Consider the following 25,719-nt stretch of genomic DNA (forward strand, 5'->3'; position numbering starts at 1 on the left):
ATACTGGTAAGTACTACCCCTCCTAATAAATAACGAATCTATAATAAAAAATATAATCGGGGAAATTTCAAGTTATTCACCTTTTTGAAGAAATATCACTTAATTGTTTAATAAACTAATTTTAAAAAGATCATGTTTTGTATTAAAATCAAGTTAAATAGAAATACAAAATTAGGCTATCATGTAATCGAGCAAACTAGAATTTTTAATTTGATGCATCTATTTAGAATGTAAATGTTGCAATTCATGCAATAGTTTATGTATATAAGATTATGTAGCTATGTAATTTCATAGGAGTAAATAATTATTTTGACAAATTTTATAATATTTAAAGTTATTTTACCAAAATACATAATAAAATATATTAAATAAGTATCATATACTTTATACATGATAGAGTTTTATTGATTCCCTTTGTAAATTATTTTTCAAACTTTCTTGAGTTATTTCTATAAGCCTGTAAAAGTCATACTTAAAAATATTAAATAATATTATAAAAAAGCCATAATTATGAGAAAGGAGTTGCAAAATTTGATGCTTCAGTATGGAAAAAACTCAAAATTCATATTAATTAATCAATATGAATTTATAAAATATATCTATATTTTTCAAGTACAAAAAATTATTTTAGAAGCTAGAAAAAAAGGTTTAATACAATAAATAATTTTTTATATCTTGTTTTGTAAAACCAAAACATTTTTTTTTCAAATTAAATTAAATATATATTATATGAAACATACATATTATCTATATTTTTAAAGGTGAGGTTAAATAGTTCTCTGAAAGTTCCGTTGATATTATTATTGCTTATCTTAATGATTTTATATTATATGTGGTGCATCAATATAAAAACAATTTTGAAAGTAAATTAAAAAAAAAACATCTTCGTCGAGAAGATTAAAAACCCTTTGCCTTTTTTTATTCCTGTTTACTTATTTTTTGTCCGGTTTTGATGAAATTAAAACAATGGGCAAGAAAAACAACACATCCATAGGAAATTTATTTGAAATGCCATCTGAAATATTACAAAGTGCGAAAAAATTAATTTTTTACGCCGGGGAAAATTTCCTTGTCGCACTCTGTAGTTCAAGGAAATTACCTCCGGTGGTTGAAAAGCCAATTCTGAATATTGGGAATTAATTAATAATTAAATAGTTCAAGTTTTATGGGTTATTTTAAAAGGTTTATTACTCATAGTTCGTGTTAGTTGAATACATTTTGATTAAAGTATGTATGGAAACAAAATCAAACCCTTGCATCGTTCAACATTAAAAGTTCATATACACAATTGTGGTTTTATTTTATTTATGAAAATGGGATAAATACATTATTATAATAATAATAAACGGAATTGATTCTTTAAAAAAAAATTTAGGAATTTTTTTTTAACTTGAAACATGTATGTACTTGTAACTTGAATAAAATGGAAAGATCAAGAAGGACTCAAGACCAAATGACGAATGAATATTGTTCACTATGTATTTGATTTTGAAACATTATCCTCATCAATCGGTTTATTTAATATACATAGATGAAACAGAGTTCTCAGTTAATTTTGTAAAGCCTCACGGTAAACATTTCTTTGATTCCGCTAATTTTCGAGCACAAATATTAAGTCTTTTGTGAAATTCTCTCTCAGATATTCTTTTATACTCATGATCTGCTTTGGAGATCATCATTAGAGGATAAATCATTTCTTGCAATACATATAGTACCTCTCCACTTTGTATAACCAGGATACACTCGGCCTAAAGTCTCCAATACAGACATACATAGTTGAATTTATGCATGATGTCAATAACGATGTAATGGTGGGGATGTAGGAGTTTTTGATAATGGTATAACATTGTTCCAACTCATCAATTGTCTCATACTCTATAGAACGAGCCTATAATTATATGAGTAAAAGATATATAAATAAATTTATTCATGAATTTGTGAATAAATAAGTAAAAATTTGTAAAATATTGTACCATCCAGTTATATTTCTACATAAATATAATAATAAAATAAAAAATTAACGATTTATTATACTTAAAATATAAACGCATCAGTCTTTACTGCACCGAGACGGGACTCAAAAATCGTAGCATCATGACTACAGTATATCCAAAAATTGATGGTCGTATTAAAAATATCAGTTTTCTAGTAAAAACAAATTATTTTTGGCCGGAATAAAATGAAATTTGGGCTGATACAATCATTAGGCAACATTGAATTTTTCTGATGTAATAATTTTCCATGATTGCATCATACATCAGTATAAAAGGGGTCAGAAAACACGACAGGATGATAGTTGAAATTCAATATCCGAAATGGCGAGAGAACACTCTTTGGAGACTAGGGAGAAGGTTGTTGGCATGATAGAGGGTGGATCAAGCCAGAGAGACGTCGCTCAAAGGTTACAGATTCTTCTCAGGACCATTGAGAAATGGTGTAAGAAAACGAAGGATGGACAAACCTTTGCAAATCAGAAGGGCCGAGGAAGGAAGAAATAAATTAGCAAAGTCCCCAAACTGGTGCTTTCAAAATCTTTGAGAAAAAAGAGGCAATCCACAGGGAAACTGACAGGAAGATTGACTTCAAAGGGCTATCCAATATCCAAGCAATCTATTCACAACTACCTAAGGCACTCTTTGAATGCTTTGCCATAGAATCCCGTCTGCACTCCAAACTTTAAGAAAACCAAAGGAAGGCCCGGCCTCAATTCTGTCGTGAGTGGAAACACTGGACTGCAGATGACTGGAAATGCATCCTTTTCATTGATGAAAGTCCATTTGAGCTATTTCATGCCCCAAATCTCCACACAGATCGGGTTTGGGAAAGAGATAATGGATATGCGGAACAAACTCCAACTGTGAAATTTCTTCTGAAAATTCATGTTCGGGCCGTTATGAACTACCAGGTAGTGTCAGATCTTCACCACGAAACCAAACTGTGACGGCCGAGTACTACGTTAGGGAGATCCTCAGCAAGTCTCTGATGTCAGCTTTGTCTCATACTGAAGAAACTGGACCTCTTTTGAAGAGGAAAATGTTGTTTGACACATCAGGAGCCATTTTCTTGCAGGATGGTGCTCCTACTCACCACTCCAAAAAGGCACACAAGTGGTGTTCAGACAACTTGGATTCCTGTCAACAGTCCTGATTTGTCTCTCACTGAAAATTCGGGAGCCTTGGTCCGGAGCAACTTCAGAGAATGAATTTTAAAAAAACTGACAAAAGCTTGAGAAAATTTTTCTCTAGATACTTTGAATATACTATATGAAGGGATGCCAAATGCATAAAAAATGTATTAAGCTAAAAGGTAAATATTGGGAAGTAAATAAAGTTTTTCGCCAAAAAAGTCACTTGTTTAGGTTATTTTATGATTTTTTTTAAAAACCACCATCAATTTTTGGACATGCTGCAAATAACGAAAAACATGATGTTTATGGAATCCAGAAGAGACAACTTAAACATAATTTTCAATAGGTTTAAATACTATATTTAAGGATATGTTTTATCCAATATGTCCTCTTTAACAAGCAATAACAGCCTTTGACAAGCTTGCACACAAATGAGCATCTTTTCCCGATAAATACAATTCCGTGCCACATTGGCATGATGGCAGTTCGCAGCAAATCAAAATTTGAATGAGAGTTGGGGCAGACTTTATTCTCTAATGCACCCTAAGATTCCAAGTCCAGTGGATTGAGGTCAGGGCTTGAAGAGGGCTACATGGAGGAAGGTGAGAAGTCAGCCATATTGTTACTGAAGAAGTTTTGGGTCCTCAAGGATGAATAGGGCTATAATATATGTACTTCTTAGAGCTGTAAGCAGTATATGAGATGTCAACAGTCTCGTCAGCCTTCTTGTTACCAACACATGTGAAGAGGAGATTACACACGCGTTGGATTTTTGTTATTGTTCCTACATTTTTACAATTAGAGACATCTAATACAATCAAAGCTATTGGATTTCGGGTTCAGCTGTCGTTTGATGTGTCATAAAACATTGTAATTAAAAATAATAGGCATAAAATTGTAATTAAATGGGACTGCAAGTTTTGGGTCCCCATCCGTATTTCTTAGATTATTCAAAAATATGTTTAAGTTTATTTACGCTGATGATACATAATATTTTCATTTTTAAAATTTAATCAAAAAGTACCTGAGATTCAATTGTATTGTTTTGTAGTTAACAATTACATCACAATTATTACAGGACCAGTCAGATTTATAGATCAAAGAATTAACAGGAAGAAGATAGCCATTTTTGCAATGTTTACAATTAATTGCAGACATAGATATATGTTCCCAGTTCTGTTCGATCTTGCCAGCGCTGGCATTCACAATCAAAGAACCAATACTGTTTGATGTCTTCACTCCTTCGAACATTTCCTAAAGTAAACAAATATATTTTATAATCCCTTGTAGAAACATATTTAATATTATAGATCCTATATCTTTATATAATTGTTGAAGAAACGTAGCGAGTGAAGATTTGCTCCCCTTTCTTTATGGGGATTTGTGATCGTAGCTCAAGATGAAAGTCAGGGAATTTAACATATGTAGTTCGTATTATTGAAACAAGCATGATTAATCAGGCAGTACACTGGATAAAGAGCCACACCAGGACAACCTCTTTCAGGACCCAGTGGCTCAAATTTCATTCCGTTGGTTTTTAAAATCCCAAGCCTACGTTGAATTTCTTTCTGATCAAAACCCAGCGATGTCGATACTTCTTTTTGATTAAATTCCTTGGATGACGATACTTCTTTTAAAAATAATATGATGTTGAGTAGCTGTATGTTGACTTGCTGATTGAATACGGCTCGCTCTTCAATATGGTCCACAAGCACATCCATTTTTCCAAAAGTATTCGGATCACTTTTCTTCATTAAGAGCATTCGTAATGGAGTTACACATGTCTATTAGTTAAAGAAATAAGTCAAATTAATAAAGCATCATTATTGAGCTACGCTTTTTACTTTTACAACTAATTTACAAAATCCCATGATTATAAATTATACATGTAATATAAAAAAGGAAACAAATAAATTGGAATATAAATAATCGAAAAAGATTTACTACAAATTATTATGAAAACCTCTTAATAAAAACAATATTCTAGATAAAGCAGACCTCTTAGAATCAAATGAACTCAAATGATTTAGGCATCAAATGAGGTCTTACTAAGAAAAAACAATTGAAAAATTGAGGCGTTATTACTTTTCAAACAAAACCTTCAAAATATAGTATTTTTTTACCTAAAATTATATTTTCTTAAGATTAAATAATTGTATATAAAATTTAAGCATATTTATTGAATTCAGATTCAATTTTTCAAGGAATGTACTTATTTTCATTTAGGTAATTGATTTTTTTTAAAATTATAATTCTTACTTATAAAAAAAAGATAAAAAAACTCCACATATAAATATTAGAACTTTTCAAAAACCTGACTGTATATGAAAAAACAATGTGCATATTCGGAATAAGAGTGTTAAATACTACATATTTTAATTATATATTAAAGTAGCTATTAAGTTTAATTCGCACATAATAATATTATACATTAAAAAGCTCATTTAACGCGAAAATTTACACCAACTCGCCCTCCATAAGTTTTAATTTAATCAAAAAACTTTTTTAATACTCCATCATTTTTTCATATCCAAACAGCGATAATTATGTAGTTTTTAGAATCATACATTTTGATTTGAATCTTATTTCTGTTTAATTAAAGAAACATAGCCCAAATAAATAAAAAAATAGTCATATATTTGCAATATCCTAGTATCACTACATTATACTTTAATCACTTTGTCATTCAAATTTTAACGGTTTAAGCCCTAGAGGTTTGGACCTAAAAGTGAGGATTTCTTGGTTGTCATTATATTTAGTATATTAAAAATGAAATAAAATATATGTGTCTCAAATAGTTAAGGGTACCTTATTTTATTCCATTTAATTGTTTTATTTTTTTAATTTGAGAAGATAAAGTAAAAATCTTATTTTTTGAAAAAATCATAAAATAAAAAAAATAATTTTTGTATCACAACATAATTAAATTTCAAATTATGTATATTTTTATATGTATAAATAATTTAGAGTGAGGCTATTGTTCAACAATGAACTTTGAGTTCATGCATCGGCTTCACGTGTACAGGTATAATGTTTTTTTTTGTTTTGGTTGACAGCTAGAATGGTTTGGATTCAGTTAAAAAAATGGAATCGATCAACGAAATATTTATTCAACAATTGTGGAAAAAGGCAGAGTATCATTGTTGCAATCTTCCCCAGACAAGGCAATGTTGAGATTGCAAACTTTTTAAATTTAGACAGGTCCATTATCTAAAATCAGTAATAAACTGAAAGAGTCTGGAAGTTGCTGTTAGGATTAACAGCAAATTGTGCTGATCACAAGATTAGGTCACTTTTTTTTTTTTTTTTTTTTTTTTTGAATTTTCTTGCAGCCAGTGTTTGTCCTCCATTGTTATTGGACCTCAACCCCATGGACTTCTTTGTGCTAGACTCAATTGAGTGACACACCAACATATCGTCTAGAAGTACACAATCTGAGCTGATGTTCCTGATTCTGGAGGAATTCCAGGAAAATGCTAGAAGAGCCTGTCATCTAGGCCTGCTCCGTTTGTGCAGTCGAATCAATGGCGTTTTTGACGAATAATAGTCAGATATTTTTTGAGGAGGGGGGTAATATTTCACTTCATTTAAAAAAAGGGGCTAGTGATGAATCTGCTTATTCAGAATATTAACTTAATTCACATCAAGATTTAGAGATATAATATTTTTAAATTATGGTGAAGATTTGAATAAAAAAATACTTATTTTTTAATAAAGTGTCAATCAAAAACAGGTTAGTGTTGCCATTTTGTTGTAATAGTTTATACTTTGATATTACAGGATACTAATTACGAAAATTTTATATTTCTCCTAAATGTGTTATTTCATTTTTTTTAAAGAATCTATCTAGCATATGCCTCTGTTTTTGTTTTTTCCCACTAGTAGAGAGTTTCTCCAAAATGAAACATTTAAATCCCAAAAACCCTTTGTCTTTCGAGTTATTGAGGTTTTAAGATAATAAATTGAAAAATACCCAGAAATAAATTGCATGTACACTCTATGATACATTTTAGAGTCTATAGCAGTGGTTCTCAAGCTGCAGTACATCTTCTAGATGATATGTGAAGGCACGGTTAGTGAGGTGCTTGGGGAATACAACACTTATGGGCAAAAAATAGTATAGGTTTCAGATAAAAACTTCAACAATGGTACTTGAAGATCATTATATTCTCTAAGGCAGTAAGCAGTGTAAACAGTTAAATAAACACTGTTCTATAGCTATATTCAGGGATGAAATTAGTAAGTATGTATATTCGGTATATAAAAATAAAGAAAACGAAAAATAACATAATATCCCTAGCCATTTGAATAATGTTTATGAGGAAAGGAGCTGGGATGTCATCACACTACATTAATTTAGTTGTTATCAAATGAATTTTTATAGTACTTATTAATTATGTAATATCTGTAGTGCCCGGAGTAATTATGCACCAGTAAAAATATATTTTTTTCTTTAATAATATAGAAGATAACTCCCCAAAAAATCATCATTCTTCAGGAGCATACTCACAGATGTTGTTTCCACAAGAATTAAAGAACAATAATAAGAGTTTAATGTATATATATGTATATGTTGGGATGACTGATGAGTACTTTCGTCCCGGGAAGCGCCCACTTATAAAACAAATATAAATGATTTTAACATACAAGGGTTTATATTTATTCATATTTTAAAATATACGCACGTGAATAATGATTTGCATAAGAGACCAATAATAGAGCCAGTGGCTAGTTTTTGTAATTCGTAAAGTCAGTCTTTTTTGAAGTTATAAGGAGAAGATGAAGAGACATAAAAAATATTCTAATAATATAGATATGTAGGGTAAGTTTGAGCTTATATTTTAAATTTGATGGATTTTGAGTTGCAAGGGTCGCAAATTTTTCCTTTAAGGTGAAAGACATCGTATATAAAATTTGAACGGGTTTCAAAAATATTTAGAGGTAGCTTAACAAATACAAAGTTTAAAAATTTTACCATTTCTTTCAAAAAAGTGTTTTGACCTGAATAGCAAATAAACTTAGTGTGGTACAACAAACTTTACAAGACAAGAAACGTAGTTAAATAAATTTACAATCGAAAATATATTATTATTTTTTTACTAACATTTGTTTTAATTGGTCAAAAGTGTCAAAGATTCCCATTAGGTGCAGGTCTTGCTACTTATATACATTATATATATGTATATTCCATAACGGTAGTTGCATAAATACGCGGACTATTTGTGGCAAATAATTAAATGTTTAATAAAACTCGTATGACGTATTTTTTTTGAGAATTATATAACAAAGAATTTATTCTGGTATAAATTTTAATATAATTACTGAATATAACCGCCATCGGCTGCTATAACACCCTCCAAGCGCCCGCGGAAGGCTTTGCACATATTGGTAATGTAATGGTCTTCCATGGCTGCCCATTGCTCATTGACGCTGGCCTTCAATGAGTCCAAATTCTGGTGGATGATAGCACAGGCCTTCTTCTCAATTTGCCACCACAGACTGTAGTCAAGGGGATTCAAATCAGGTGATTGAGGTGTTCCAAAATGGCATGTTGGCAGCGAGCCAATCCTGAGTCATTCCAGAGGTAGTCATTCCAGAGGTATGGGCAGGTCTTTTCCCTCCTTGACAAGCTTCTGGACCTTGAACACAGTAGTCCTGGATAGTCCAGTGTCCTTGATTACCTCCTTGACAGACGTACCGGCGTGGAAGAGAGTGGCAACCATATGACGTTTGGCCTTTTCATTCATCGTAAACGACTTTGTTTGATGTGAGTAAGAAAAACAAAACCAAAGCCAAAAGATTTACCGAGTTACTTGTGCTAGAATTTTTTATTTCCGGTCACAGAACCTCGAGATATAAGCGTTTAAAATTTAGTCTGCGTATTTATGCAACTACCGGTATATCCAAAAAATAAATATTATCCATATTTACAGTTTATGTTTCCAAAACCATAAGCAATGTTCAAATTACTACTTGAAGTAGATACAAAAGTTTAAATTTTCTTCTACTTTAATCCATTAGTGAGTAAAAAAGGCCTTGCTTGAGTTTTATTGCTCAAATTTTATATGTACTTTGTTATATATCTTTTTGATTTCAAACTTAATGCACTGTCAAAGAGAAATAATCCAACAAGTTCATTGGAGAAGTACAAAAAGTCCTTAAATAATTTTTTAGTGTAGAGATTCGATATGTCTGAATTAATGGAAGTATATTTAAAGAAGAATCTTATTAAATTCAGGTCATTATCAGGTGCAATTAGGGCTTGAGAAGTAGACATCTGGTCTCGGAGAAACACTTTCACTATAAACACAAACGTATTCCTCGATCCTCTATGTCTGTCCATTTGAATTGTGATCAAAACATCCAAATTTTACAGTATAAAACTTTTTATAGACATCGAGGGTAATCTATAGCTACCAGGTGATATAAATTTTTCACCTAGTGGATGCACATCACCAAATAATAATTTATTACGAGATTAAGGAATTCTTTATAGTCGTGTCGAGGAAGATTTGTTTTCATACATTTTTTGGCATAATTATGGCTTTCTTATCCCACATCATTTTACAAGATTAGCTATTTCACTATCTTCAATTCAAGTATCATACTTATATGTATTACTCTATCACCATTTTCTTGAAATATCTGGAACATCAAGAGAAAACTTGGGTCCAAAACATGACTGGAAGGCTGTGCTTATGATTAATTCCATAATATGGAGTCTACATGTGATGGGTAAAACATTTTTCCCTTGTTGTTTTCTGAAGAAGAACACAAGCTCTAGCAATATACATGTAATTGATTTTGTTTAGTCAAAGCTCACATCTTGAGTATGGTTACGTATTTTTCGTCAAGAAAAATTTAAGCTAAATAGCAGTGCCCAGAAATTTTATTTTAGTTTAAAAAAAAAAAAAAGGTTTAATTACTTTACTTATTGAATCAAGTAAAGGTCAAAAAACTGGGTCAGCATCTTTGCAATGAGTATTTTTTAATACTCAATTACGAATTATAGGATGAATTTATCTTATAATGTATTTTTATTCGAAAAAAAGTCAGTAAAAGGGTAAAATTATTCTCACTTAAACTGTTTTTTCTATTTCGAGAAAAAAATTAACAATTTCCTAAAAATTAGGAACACATAAATTGTTTATAAGTATATAATTTCTTTTAACGAACATCAGATGGACATACAACAAAAATGCAAGTTATGGTAGTCTTAGCTCTTTTTGACTAATTAGCACAAAACGTTAGTGAAATAACAATAATATATTTTAGACATTCAATTTATTTAGCTAAATTAATTTTATTATAAAGTTTGTCGTTCTGCAAAGTGTTTTGATTTTTAGGTACAAAATTTTTATTTTGAAAAAAATTCCAAAATTTCAAAACTTTGGAGCCGTTGAGCTACTTCAAAACATTTTTTAAAACTGTACAAAATTAGTACACGATGTTTTTAGTTTAAAAGGAAAAATTTGAAGCCCTTACAGCTCCACATTTCTCAAATTTAAAAAATTAGCTCCATTCTAATGTAAGCTTGTAAATTGTAAGCATTTTCGGTATGTAAAAAAATTAATCGAGAGTTATTATTGTATTTTTGTGTATTTGAAGAATGTTTGATATTTAACTACTATCATGTTGCATTAAATTAGCTGAGAGAATGTGTGACTTGAACATAACAAAACACAAATTCCACTCCAAATCTACCAAAGACATTATTTATTTCGTTATCAATCCTCAATACTACTCTTAGTCCAACAAAGACTTACACTTAAACTCATCAATCAGCGTTATTCTCAATTAATTAATTATTAAATAGTATTCCCACTTGTGTGTTTAAATTTTGTACTAAAAAAATGTAGTATTTACCACCCTGGCTATATAATCATATTGAATATACCCCAATTTTTTTCTGTCACTTCAATCATCAAAAGTTGAATGATCCTTACTCAATCAGGTTCATTAACATTCCTTGTATTTTTTTCCGTAAGTAATAGATTAATATTTCACATTCTTCTTTTTTATGTACTAATAATTGGAGATTGTCTCAACCATTCTAATAGATGTGTTTACAAATAATTTCATGTGCCTTACTTGTCAAGATATCTTCCTGACCTTATGAAATGTGAATTTATGCAATCAAGAGGAAATTTTTTTAAACAAACGTTTTTTAAGAATCTAATAAATATTTAAATGTATATTTTTCTTTTTTTAGTTTCTTTCATGGAATCCAAAAAATAAATAACAAAGCACATTGCTATAATTATTTTGGAGCCTTCTAAGGTCATTAAGCCGTTGTTGTTGAACAAAATTGAAAAGGAAAAAATATTGTTTCACTTCTCTCTTTCTAAACATCTCTTCTTCTCTCTGTCTCTTACTTCTTTTCTTCCCCGTCTTTCTCATTCTAAATCCTTCTCTCTGTTTCTCTTCTTCTACCTTCATTCTTTGTTTCTATTCTTATCCATTCAGCCCTGCAATTCGAGCACCCTTTACTAGTTTACTTTAATAGCATTAATCTACTATGAACATATGTAGCCCATCAAGACAAAACCAAGCTTGAATTATTGTGGATTACATTTGTCGATTCCTATTAACATATTAATCTTATTAGCCCTTTAGATTCGCCAAAAATTGTATTTAAAGTAACCAAAATTGATTGGCATAATGAAATATTAGAAATTTGATTTAAATGGTAATATTAGGACTAATATATGTATCTTTTATCAAATAATAGTTATAAACTAATGCTAAAGCTTTTGGGTATCTTAACTCATCCCACAAATTTGAATAGAATGCTTACAAGTTTTTAAATGTGTATATGAAAAATTAGTTTGTGTGTATATATGAAGTAAAATGTAGAAAATTTGGATTTTTTCCTTTTCTGGACTTTTAGTTAAGGAATGATTCTATAATGGCACATAACAATTCTAAAAGTATTCTTTAACAAAAAAAAATCTTGGGAAAACAGTCCTATAGTCGTCATTTATTTGATTTTTATAACATTTTTATATAAATCTTATTATATTTAAAATATTAGAATATTAATGAGCTTGTCAGCAAAGAAGTCTTTAAAATTATTCTTTAGTATCTTACAAAATTTGGGCAACCAATTTTCACAGGCCTCTGTTCTTCACAGTAGAAGACAGAATTGAGCGTTTGACCATAGGGGATTAGCTATTAGTAGTAGCACCTTCCTGAATGTAATGGATTGGCTTGGTCACGGTTTTGCCGCCTTGTTGGCTTTCAACCATTAATTATATCACTTGATTTTTAAAGTGATCCATTTTTAGCGCTAGTCATAATCTGCACAAAAATTATGCGTTTTTCCCTTTCAGGCTGTAAAAGTTAATTAAATGAAGGACGTGAATACAAAATTACTTTTCCCCCTACCTAATGTTAATGATCTAATATTTCTAATTATCTCTTTAAGAGAATGAATTTTTAATAAATAAAGTACAAATTCCATTGCCTCTAAAAAATTGTTAGAGTAGTTTTAGGATAATTTATCGAAGGATACAAATCATTCCTGGTTTGTTTTTATGTTCGGATTGCATGTACGCATTTAATTTTTTTAAATATTTAATAATGTAGCTGCTCTAATATTGCTCTTTTTTTTATTCATAAATTTTACCCGTGCATTTCAAGTAAATATTCATTCTTCTCAAAAAAATCTTACGTTGCACTTAAGTCTTAAACCATTTATTTTTAATTGAAAAAAGACAATTTTCAAGGCGTATATTCAACATACATAGATACATACTTAGACAACGAAAAATGCAAGTACTTTGAATATTAAAATAAGTTGCAAATTATAATGGCTAATTTTCTTTGTTTATGTTTGCTTTCCAGGTAAAGTCTGTGCAGGTTAACAAAATTTTATTTCTAAAATTGTTGAATAGAAACTGATACATTTATTTTGCATCTCTCATTTTGCTTATTTGCAACTTTATACATATGCATATATGCAAACTACACTATTTAATCTTGAAATATAAGTACATTTGCGGCCTAACAACACAAAAACAAGCAAGAATCATTTTTCTCAAAAATGAGTGTCAATTATATTTGAATTCTTATATGAATTATTATTTGTAAATTTCTTTCAACAAATTATTATAATTAATTATTTTGATATGTCTCAAAGGACACTTAAAGTAGCCAAAATTTATTGTTAAAATAAAATAATATATTTTATTTATAGGGACATTATCTGGGCAAATATAAGTCACTTAACTCAAATAAAGGCTAAATACTATATCTTAAACTCTTTATGTATTTATAGTACAATGGATCGCTTTGCCTGGACATCCATATTTTCAAATAAAACTTTGTTTTAACAAAATGTATAGTGATACATTTTTTTTATAAATAGCATACCTAATTGAGTATTTCGTAAGAGAGTTATTTTTATTTAAAATCTATGTTTCACTAATTTATCAGACCCTGTGTATTCAGTTAAAAAATGGAATTTTCTTCTTTTTCTTGATTTTTGTTCAAAAGTAATATTAATAAATATTTTTTTGTAATGACAGAAATATAAATTGTTCTCATACATCAAATTACAAAGATATTTTTTTTTACATAACCCCTGCATAATAATTATATAAGGGGTCGACAACCTATGGCAATTAGAACATAGAACGTTTGTGTGTGTGTTTTACCATTATTGTTGATAGTGGGTCACTCATTCATTAAAAATGTGGAAGTTGGCACTTCAGTCTCAAAGGATGCCTTTTATAAGGACCAATTAATGCCCTATAACAAATTTTTTTGCTTAATCTTTGTCTCATTGAAAATATCACAAGTACTTATTATTAGACAATAAGTTTATACGTATGTATACACTCGTAGGTATGTCCTTATGACCAGAAGTGTTATTAAGAGATGAGCAAAATATCAGGATAAATCTTATTTAATCATCAATAAAGGAAGCATTTTATTAGCAAAAAATAAATTACACTTACTAAGAATATCAAGTTACAACTAGAAAAAAAAAGTATGTAAAAAATGGCAATTGCTTTGTGGGATTTGATTTTTTTTTTTTTTGTGCAAAAAAATAGAAAAAAAACCAATATATATTAATGGTGAGTCATCATAACAACAATCTTAAACAAAATTGATGAAAAAGAAAATATCTTAATTTAGTTTTTTACTTCATATAAACGATCAGAACAATATTGATAAACAATTATAAGCTTTGTACTATAATTTCTGGGATGAATTATGATGACCAAGAATTTAAGATGTACTTGAAAAAAACAACAGTGTCAATTAACATTTTTTATCACGAATAAAAATATTGATGTATTTTCGATGGTGATCAAAGTCACCTATGTACTTATAAACAAATTGGAATTATTCTTTTAAAAATAAATCTATATGCTACGTGTTATGTGGATTAAGGTGTGTAGTTTTCATTTCAATACACATTTTTGTTATGTTGAGTGGAAACGCAAATTCCTTACGATTTATATTGAAATTTACATTTGATGTTATCTATCAATTTCTAGACACAAATGACTATTGATGACAATGAACAATGGAAAGTAGGGGAAAAGGATGACAGTCGTCCATAGTCAATATCATACTATTTCAAATAATATTTAATGTTTAAGTATATTTTTTTAACTTTCTTATTTTCCTTGCAGCCAGCAATTACGTTGACATGTCACATCTATAAACTTTTTATTTTTTTAGTATAACAATCCGGTCCAAAAGTTAGATTTAAATCCATTAACAATAAGAAATTTGTGTGTTATTTATTACTTTGAAAATAATAGATGAAAATTACAAACTAAAAAAGAAGAATCACTTATGTACATAATAAAAATATCCATAGCATTGAATATAATTTGATCAGCTTTCTCATATGTTAGTTGATTTTATTTTGCATTAGCGGAAAGGTGCTGTATACTAAATTACTTAGGATATTAAATCAGTTAAAATACTTTAGGAAAAATGTTTAAATATGTAATACATTCATTTACATGTCTGACTTGTTGACATAAAAGCAAGCTGGGAGATTTTTTTCCAAAAACTGAGTGTGGATTACATTTGTATTCCTCCGCAAATTGTTATACATAATTTCTATGAACAAATTATTGTTATTAACAATTTGAGTATATCCTATAATGCACTTAAAGTAGCTAAAATGTATTGCCATTTTGAATAACAAAGAATGAGAAATTTATATACTAAATTATACAATTTATAATGATATATAATTGTATACGATTCTTAAATTAAAGAAAATAAGCCATCTTCGTTTTATTATGAAATATGTCCGTACTACGATATATAAATCACATAAATTCAAATTTAACGATTATAGAGATTTAATTTAGTAATTAAATATTTTTATATGTGTAATCATATCCTATTTTCAGGATTTTAGTTATTTGTAATTTTTTTTAGAACCTAAATTGCGATACTTTATTTACTAATGTTCCTTAAAATTGGTCAGATAGAGTTGCACTGATTAAGTTAAAGTTATACTATTACAATTACTCCATCTGCCATAGGGATTGTCTTCGAAGTCCATATACATACACATACAACAACCCCAATGCAAAAATGGCTTAAAATGAATATGTCAAGGACTTCGATGACTCGAATCATCTATAAGGACCTAGGGATGGCTTCTCTGAAGTTTTGTTACGGTCAGAATCTCATGGAAGATGCACATATGAAATTGATTCAATGATGTGAAACACTATTATAATTTTGCATGGGCAGAGGAAATATTGTCTTTTCGGATGAGAAGAAATGGGACCTGGATCAAAAATTCAACTGTCGAAACGTCCGAATCTTGGCATCATCGTCAAAAGATGTATCCTTAGACCAAATAACAATTCCAAAATGGGTTAATTGTCAATCCCTTTTAGTTTGGCCAGGGATTTTAAGTAAAAAAGATAAGCTTCTTTTGGTTTTTATTCCGTAGGGCCTCCGTACTACATTTAATATGTTGCGAGCCTGTGGTACTTCTGTGGCTTAAAGCCAATTTATCTCAAACGATTCAGGTGACCTTTCAGCATGATAAAGCTCTATTACATACCAGTGCTCACTGACAAGAGTGGCTTAAAGCAAATAATCTTATTTGAGACAAATCTATGTATAACCCCTTGGAGTGTAGATGTTAACCCCCTCAAATACATTGTGTAAACTTTTAATCAAAGTTAAAAAATTATTGTCAATTTTTAAATTTGGAAGATCTCCGTCCTAAATTCAGAATGAATAGATGAAACTTACCCATATCTATGGTGAGTGCAGCATGTGAGGCATTTCAATCACGTCTATGGGAGGTTGTCGATGATAAAGGAGGCAACTTTATAAATTGAACAATTTATAAAATATTGAATAAAATTATCTAAATTCTCTAAAATATTTAGTTAGAATGTTTCTCTCTACAACCAATCTATCACTCAATATAAAAAATTTAAAAATGTTTAAACTTAGGATCACCCCTGTATATTAACCGTTTATTAATTCATTTATTTTTCAAAAAGAATAAATTATGGAATATCCATGACGTATCAAGTGAGATAAGTATATTGACAAAGAAAACAAAATATATATGGGACATGTTTATGTTAGCAAGGTAACACTGTGTATAATGTATGCAATCCTAATGAATAGTATACAACTATGATTTGTGTCTTCTTAAAAAATGTAGACAACTCAAATATGAGCATACAAAATAAATGGGAAATAATTCACTAACTAATTTTTTTTTAAATAAATAAATTAAATTGTAACTATATTTGAAAAAGAGAGAATGCCAATGCCATTTGTATTTTAGTCAAAGCTGGATTTAATATTATAATTTATAGGATAGGCTGATACACCTAAGAATATTTGCCACAGTCTGGAACCTTTATTTGATATATGACACTTTGTGTTGTTCTAATATGGTCTAGATAATATAATATGTTGGTTCCATTTTTCTATAAATGATCTTTATGAGTAATTTATGGATGATTGATCAAAATTATTTATGAATATAAATATCATGTCGGTGAAAAAGTAATTTTGTATTTCCAACTTCGTTTTTTTTTTTCAACTAAGTATATATGTATTATTTCTTTTTGATCACATAGGATCATACGAACTTTCCGTTGTAAACTTTTTAACAACAAATACTTTTGGACAGTATTGCACTTGGTCAGTTCAGTCGTGAATTATCGTGAGTCAAGTATGGAGGTCTCAAAAGAAGAAATTTGCTAACTTTTACATTTTTATTACCTGAAACGGAAACACGGGTCGGTAGAGAACATTAAAATTTGTGATGCATACGGGACCAATACTCTTTGGTTCCACATTGCAACACAGTGGCTTGAGTGATTCTCCCCCTCAATTCTGCCTTTTACTTTGAGCAACTTGAATGCTTGAAGCTGAGGATCGTAAAGACGCACCCATTATTGGTGAATAGGAGACAACAAGACATCATCGAGAAAATCCCAGGACGCACTCATCTTTGATAACACGCCAGAAGCTCCGTAATGTTGGATAAGAAATTCTTAAAGTGTTTCCACGAGAAAATAATTTTGAAGTTGGATTATCATTGGCAACAAGTTTTAAAACGGAAGAGGGCATACTTGGTAAAAACCGGATTATTGTAATACTTCTGTACTAAAAAGAATTGGAAAAAAAGCTAAAAATAATAAATTACTTTCCTCCCTAGCTATTATAAGGTAATTAGATTCAAAATACATTTGTAATCACGGCTTGCTTATGTGGTAATGGGCTGCAAATGTGATAATGTTTTTAAAGTAAAGTAAACATATTTCAAGCATCCATAATTTTAAAAAATGGAATAAATTTTTCGCATTACTGCTGTACACTTTTGGTCAGTTGATTATTCACCCACATTCTAAATCCTTCATTGCATATTGACTTTACTACGTATGTATAATATTATGTCTTTAAAAAATAGTTTACATATTCTAGGTCAGGGTATATCATATATCAGGCATAAATATATGAACTGTTTTGAGTGTGAAAGTATTGAGGTTCGACATTCAAACACTGTTGATATTGTTTACAATAATATTTTTACTTGGAATGTATTGATAAATTTTAATTACTTTCTATAAAAATTTAATGACTTCAATATTAGGTTTTTGGGGATCAACGTTTATAATCTCATTACTTGTACTACTATATTATTATCAAATAGGGGGACAGGGGGCGGGGTACTTGACGTATTTTCCACTTTTCGGAATTCTACTAAGTCTATAAAAATTATACTAAAATGAGGGCTGTTGTTTTGTAAGTAAGTTTCAAAAAAATATCCAACTTTTTGCATAAATTGAAAGTTAGCAACTTTTGAGCCAACTTGTCCCATTTAGTGGTTAAGACGGCCCAGAAGTGATAATTAATAAATAACTGTAGATAAATCAAAAATACATAATTTATTTCAAATATTCTAATTAATATATTTATATATATATATATAGTGCATGTCAGTATAAAAGCAGAAAAAAAAGTAAAAATAAAAAACTGAGATTTTTTTCCAACTATTTTTCTCCATAAAAACGGATTACATGATTTTATGCCAAACATGGAACCTTATTTAAGGAAAATATATTTGATGGTATTTTAGGTAAGGCTTTAAGCTTTCTCGTGATACTTTTCATTTAAAATTAAAGAATTTAGAAGTCGTTTTTTAATTAATCAATCAAAGCCAAAATATTTATATTTTTAAATTTGTTTATTGAATTCGATTGCAAGTAATAAAGCTTGAAAACCGGGTTTTAATGGGCTTTTAAAACGAAAGGTATCGGCAGGAAATGCGTTGTAATACGCGTTATTGAATTGCAAAGCTCTTATTGCCAGCAAAATTACATATTATGAATCATCTTCTTCTGAAGAGATAAGTCTGTTATCATCTTACCTATTTCAAGGTCCTTCTTTTTGAGGGTCCCACACACCTCTGGATCAGGATGGAAATGTGGATGTTATGGTATTAGGTTTTACCCCTCGATGGCCACAAAATATTTAGTTTCTTTAATGTGGATTATAAGATCTTAGAAAACTTTTCAAAAGAAATAGTCTTACTATGGAGAAAATATTTTTATTTATTCGATTTTTTTGTTTTTTGTGAGACAACAGTCACTTTTTGATTTATAACTCAATCTAGTTTCCTTGAGATTCGAAATACAATTTTTTGTTTTGGGTAAGTAACCTAAGGGTCATTTTTTTTAAGAAAGTCGGATTTCTTTATAAATAATTGAACATCATTAAATGTAGCTTTAAAAAAAAATATATCCATCTACCCCATCTAATTGTGAAAATCTATAAAGGCTTATAACGATAAGCCTTGTTAGATTTTCACAATTTATCCAAACTATCTTGTACATACAGTTTTATTGATTATAGTTTTTAAGTACAATAATACATTTGTGACAATATGCCAAAAAAAATTATTTTGAATATCAAAAATAGTTAATAAACATTCTAAATTTATTCCTCATAAATACTGGTAAATACGCCATGGAGAACGACGGTGGTAGCGCATCTTCCTTCGCGGACTGTTGGTATCAAAAATGAACCCTGCCAAAGTTTCAAAACTATGCCCGCAACAAAAGAATAATAATTAAGTCTGTTGGACTACTTATGCTACAATAAAAGTATTAATTTGCTGCATAAAATCAAAAGAATGGATTCCAGTATGTCTGAGTATATTTTTGAATAAGCAATACTCGATGGGTACAACAAATATCCCGCCGTCCACAGAGATAGAATAAACTGTATAGGGAATAATAAGGGTATGCCTCGAAAACTTCATGTAGACGCTGTGTTCACATTTCTAATAAACACCATCTTAATTGAAGGATGGGTTTGAAAAGTAGATTATATCAAAATCAATGTCAAAGTCGTATCATCCTTGTTGCGGTGTTAAATGGTGGTTTGTCAAAATTGAGACAAAATCTATCAGTGTTGTAACTTTACCTCGTCTCTTTAACATTTTATATGGATATGTTGATGCTACATGTAAAGACAGATAACTATAATTAAAAAATCAAAAACAAAAAAAGATAGACCAGCCTTGTAGAACAATGCAAAATAAACATGGGCTTTCACTTACTTGTATCTGCTTTGCGATTTTAGTGCGAAAAGCCTTTATTTTCATTTTTCTCTAAATTACAAGTCAGTATCTTTACACAAACAGGTATGTTGAGTCTGTAAAGTTACGTCCGTAAAATTTGAATAAACATCGTAATTATAAGAAAATTCAATTCATCCGCCATTTGTAATATTTAAACTACAAACATGTTTGAATGTATCCCTTTAATAATTGAAGCTTTTTTACTCCTCCTTTAATGAACATCCTTTTTAAAACAGTGTCATTGAACGGAGTAAAAAAGAAACTCCAAAAATAAAACATATTTAATTACATGATACACATTTAAAGGATTTTAAAAACTCTGTCTTTAAAATTTTGTATCCCTTTTTGAGCTATTCCAATCTATTAAATTGCTATAAATACTTTTATGAATATAAAACATTCACAAAAAAAGAAATTCTGATTTTAAAATTACCTCAAATACATGAGTTTCGAATTTCAATATTATAAATTTTGCAACTCTTATCGATATAACTTTTTTTTATTTTTAATACAAATTTTTATGAAATATGTATTAGTTTATTTTAGTTTTGGGAATCAAATGAGTACGGATTAGTTTTAGTGAGGTTGGTTGTATTTTATAAAATAATCGCAAAGATACTACTATTTTGTAGCTGCTTTTATGTATACGCCTCAGTCTTCATTTTGAAAAACTTTTAATTAAAACTATTAATTTAATTCCCTAAACCTTGAATAAAAATTGCTAAATATAAGAAAAAAAAATAAACAAAATCATAAACAAAAAACTCAGTATAAATTGATTAATATTTTAGGAGGATACTAAAAATTATTGACAATAAAATATGGATTTTAAGGAATAACAGATATTTTTATAATATAAAAAGAATTACATATATACCACTTCATTACCGAACGTTTAAGTATTTTTATTAACATATAAACAATCAAAATTAAATTTATGCGTCATTCTAGACCATAAATGTTTATTTAGATACAAAAATTGAGTATTTAATATAGTTTTGCTCAAAATTCAAATAATTTTCTAACGTTTTGGGGAAAATTCTATTTTTTATCATTTTAATAATTTTTTTAAACTTCATTTAATCTTTTTGACTAAAGAATGGTGGCATTTTTTGACCAAAATCAACACCACAATCATACCTCAGTTACCATATTTACCAATTGGCACTATTCTACTTTTTCTTGTTCCCTGAAACTGAAGAGATTTACAAAAAGACGCGTAAGATTTGCAATTTTAGAGGGAGAAACACTGCATCACTGGAAGTAAACTGCTTATGAAAAAGTGCTTTGAGTATCGTTGTAAAAATAATTTTGTACAAGTGTATTATATCTGAAGTACTTAAACAATTTTTTCCAAGAGGGCAACTAACAAGTTTGATGAATAAATCAAATATTTTCGGCTCAAGCAAATACAAAGTACCCTTATTTTTTCAAAACATCTAATTCTTGATTTTTTGAATGCCATTTAGCCGAATGAATTTAAATGAAAAATGACAAGTACTTATATTTTAGTTTTAAAATTTGTTTATTATTTTATCTCCAATATTGTTAAATGATCACTTTATTTTTCATAGAATTTTTTGAATTGAGACATTAAAGAAAAAAACATTGGATGAATTGGTCTATCTTTAATTTTAGCAATATCAAAATTAGAACAGGAGTTACTCCGATATGGAATCATCCTACGCTCTGGAAAATTTCAAGTAAAGTTTAAAAACTTTTTAGCCTTCCCAGCCTTTATGACCAAAGCCAAATTTGGAATGAGATACTCGTGTAAGAGGACACTCCTATGATCCTATTATCTATAGAGAAGTCGATGGCGAGGCGATTTATCAATTTGGTGGATCTTCTCCTCTAAGCTGTTCATGTACTCTGGATCCCTCTTCAAATCGTGCCTTCTACTTCCTCCTTTCCTGGAAAGGTATTTCCAATCATTCTTCTTCTTGGCCCTAAAAACAGGCTCCTGGAGCACTTTACAATGTCTATAATCATAGCCACCTTTATTTTAGTATTTTGAAGATCTAGAATGCTCTACCTTTTGTCTGTTTGCTCATAAATGATGAAGAGATGAAGAAATGTTTATGCCACAGAATGGCTGAACCAGAATGTTATCAAAATATCAAAAAATAATAACTAAACCTTCCTATATTAATGAGTTGTATTATTTTGAAACAAGACAGTACCTGTTTCTCTTGATTTGCCTACAAATTAATATAAGTCAACAACACTTATGTCCCATTGGTTGTAATAGTGAAAATTATTTCACTCCTAAAAATTGAAACATATGAGCAATCCTCATTTAATGAAGTTGTTATTTTAAAACACAAATGAAACGTTTAATAAATAAAAATTATCCACGACCGAGAAGAAAAGAGTGTGTTAAATAGTTTTGTACATAAATTTTGTATTTCATCGAAATATAATTGGACTTATATAATAAAATAAATAAAAATGGGTGAAAGAGCGGCAAGATTAATTAAGGCCTTTCCACTTCCTCGTTCTTCTTTAAATAATTTTATTGTATGTATTACAAATAAAAAATTAGATATCTTTTTTAAAATCGATGAGTGAATTAAAAAGCCTATTTTTTCTTAAGATTGATTGACAGGAAGTAAAACCGAAAACGATTCTCGTGTAGATGTTAAAAATATTACAAGTCTTTAAAAAATCTTCAAAATATTAGGACGGGGAATAAATAATTTCGTATTTTTCGCTTTATTTCAATGCTTTATAAGAAGTGGCAGCATCATCCGATTTAAGGCAAATATACGCTGTTCTTTTCAAAAACTTGTTGAAAACAAGAAAGCAACTTCATAATACCCTTCCCTTAAAGGTCATTGTCCCTCTTTGCAAAAAACTCCAACAATCAATTTTCACAGTCCTCTATGAAGGGGAAATTTGTACCCCGAGCACGTTGGCTATACATATAATATGGTGGTACTTACTGTGTGTCAGGTTCGTACTTTAGGTTGGATGCATAGAAACTTCCAATCCGATCTTTTGGAGCTTCTAATTCGTCATTAAAGATGTGTATTGCCTAGCATTGTTTTGATGATGTCTCCTATTCACTAATACCTACTGGCCGCTTCTATTCAATTGTCAACTTCAGAATGTCGGGGTTTTCACGGTAGAGGGAAGAATTGAGTGGGGAAAAAATCGTTTGAACCACTGTTGTGCAACACGAACCGAAAGAGACTGCACCTAGCATTTTTTTTTTTTTTTTTTTTGTCGTTTACGACACTTAGTAGTAAAAATGTAAAATAGTACGAATTTCATCCTTTGAGACCTCTATACAACGGAATATTCACTACTGAACTGGCGGCGAAAAAAAGTGTTTGTAGTATACACTCCTCCTCTACAACACTATATCGTAAGATCCCGTGTAAACAATAATGAACAAGATATAAAAAGGTGCTGGAAATAAGAAATTACTTTTTCCCCCAACTGTAAATGAGAGTAGTAAAGAAATAAGGTGACATGTAGCATATAAATTAAATGTTGAATATATTTTCAGCAGTGCATTTATAATTTGACCATGAAGGTAAAAAATAAACTATTAACATACATAATATGTATAGAAAGGAAGAACGAATAAGCCATATTTGCTCTTTTGATATATTTAAAATATATAAGAAAGACTTAGAAAATTTTCCTATGTATTCAAATACATACATTAAGGTTTTTAATTTAAAAAATCTCGGCTGGATATTAAAAAAAAAAAAATTTTAATAAACATACTGTTGATTAAAAGATTTTAGATGATTTGGAAAAAGAGTTAAAAATAAAGTTTGCAAGATTTTTAAATAAGATATATAAGTTCAAAAGTAACTTAATTTTGAATCTCCAACCGACAGACACTAATACATATTCATTATTTAAGACATTTTGATACTCAATTACAAGACATTGTTTTTTTATTTCTTTTAATTACATTGAGTTAAAGGATCTTTTCAAATCATATGTAGATAAGTTCTTATGTGGCCTGTAAACACAAAAACAGCCTAGTAGGATTTCTATCAAAATTTATTGTATTCTTTGACAAATTATTGTTAGTTTATATCAACAAATACTTTTTTTAACCCTATGAGGGTATTGCAAATTCTACTCTTACAGTAGTCACAATATTTTATTAGGAAGGGACAATTTCAGAGTCAATATAGGTCATTTAAATCAAACAAACCTTCTTGATGTTAGATATACATAGTCGTGTGTCCTCTAGAAATTTAAATACACTGCATGTTTTGACTCAAATATCTCTATGAAATATGCGGATGTATTATGTAAATATGATTCAATAAGATAGTAGATGTTATCTGTTTTTCTTTATTTTTGTTCAAAATTATTTTAGTTTGACGCAAACTACAATTTTAAATTAGTCAAAGTTGGTTTTTACAAAAAAAAAAAAAAAAGAAGATAAATTCCAATTTCCTTAAGGGGCCATGGCAAGCTCAATATCAGTTTCTAATATCAAATGAGGGCTTTAAAATTATAGCTAGAATTATTGAGTATATTAATTACTGCCAGAAATTTAAATACAAGGCCAATAAATTACTCAAATAGTTCTATGAACTATTGTGGCGATTATATGTGTTATAAGTTAAAATAAATTAAATTTTCTCTTTTTATTGAAGATTTTTTGTATGTTGACGCATCATATATGTTTGTATGTACAAACCCATAATGTAAATAACAAATTTAAAATAATAGATCAATATATTATGTATACAATTTTGACAAATTCGTTGAAAGTGCAGGATTAAAGTTGTCAAAAAAGTACAATCACATAACAAGTAGATTAATACTCAAGAAAAGGAAAAGTCTATAGGTAAAAAGAGAAAGAAGTTGACCACTGACGTCATTATAAAGGGGGTAATATATTGCTGCCGATAAGGAAAGAAGGAGATAATATATTTATATAACTCCCCACGCCTTGAATGTTACAGTTTTATAATAATAAATGGTTTTTGAAATGCCTTACCGTCCAAATCTTTTTAATTTCCGAACAATAAATGGAAAACAACGATTCGAATGACGATGAATAATAGAATGATCCTCAGAGCAATAGTATACAATTTTACAAAAAGGACACAGAGTCAAGTGATTATCCTCCTCTTCTTCATTTCCACAAAAAAAGCAGCACATATCAATATAAACATCAACATCATTTTTTGACCATAAAAATGGAAAAAAATGCCTTAAAAGGGGGGATTGTGATTTGCCGAGTGTTCATTCTAAGATATTGTATATTGCAAATTTGGTATTGACTATTCGATTTCAGCTATAGATTAGAAGAAGAAAATATATAAACAGTCAAAACCGGACATAAAAAATTCAAATATAATAAAAATAAACTTTATGTCAACATTGTCTCAGGTACCAATTTTTTACTTCATAAAAACTATTGCATAGAAGAAAAATGAAGAAAGAAACACACATAAATTCAAATATTTCCTCTTTTTTTTTGTATCAACTGTACAGAAATTCATGA

General features: G+C 29.2%; 1 long non-coding RNA gene across 1 annotated transcript; it reads right to left on the reverse strand.

Annotated features, from left to right (window-relative positions):
* Positions 1 to 1,204: 1,204 nt before the first annotated feature.
* LOC121125168 (uncharacterized) lies at positions 1,205 to 23,423 on the reverse strand. The gene is made up of 3 exons (XR_011781982.1): positions 23,177 to 23,423; positions 4,152 to 4,911; positions 1,205 to 1,888 (listed from the first exon to the last, which is right to left on the reverse strand). It is a non-coding gene; the product is annotated as an uncharacterized lncRNA (long non-coding RNA).
* Between the last annotated feature and the right edge of the window lie 2,296 nt (positions 23,424 to 25,719).

The sequence above is a fragment of the Lepeophtheirus salmonis genome, chromosome 10, assembly GCF_016086655.4.
Source record: "Lepeophtheirus salmonis chromosome 10, UVic_Lsal_1.4, whole genome shotgun sequence".
NCBI lineage: Eukaryota > Metazoa > Arthropoda > Copepoda > Siphonostomatoida > Caligidae > Lepeophtheirus > Lepeophtheirus salmonis.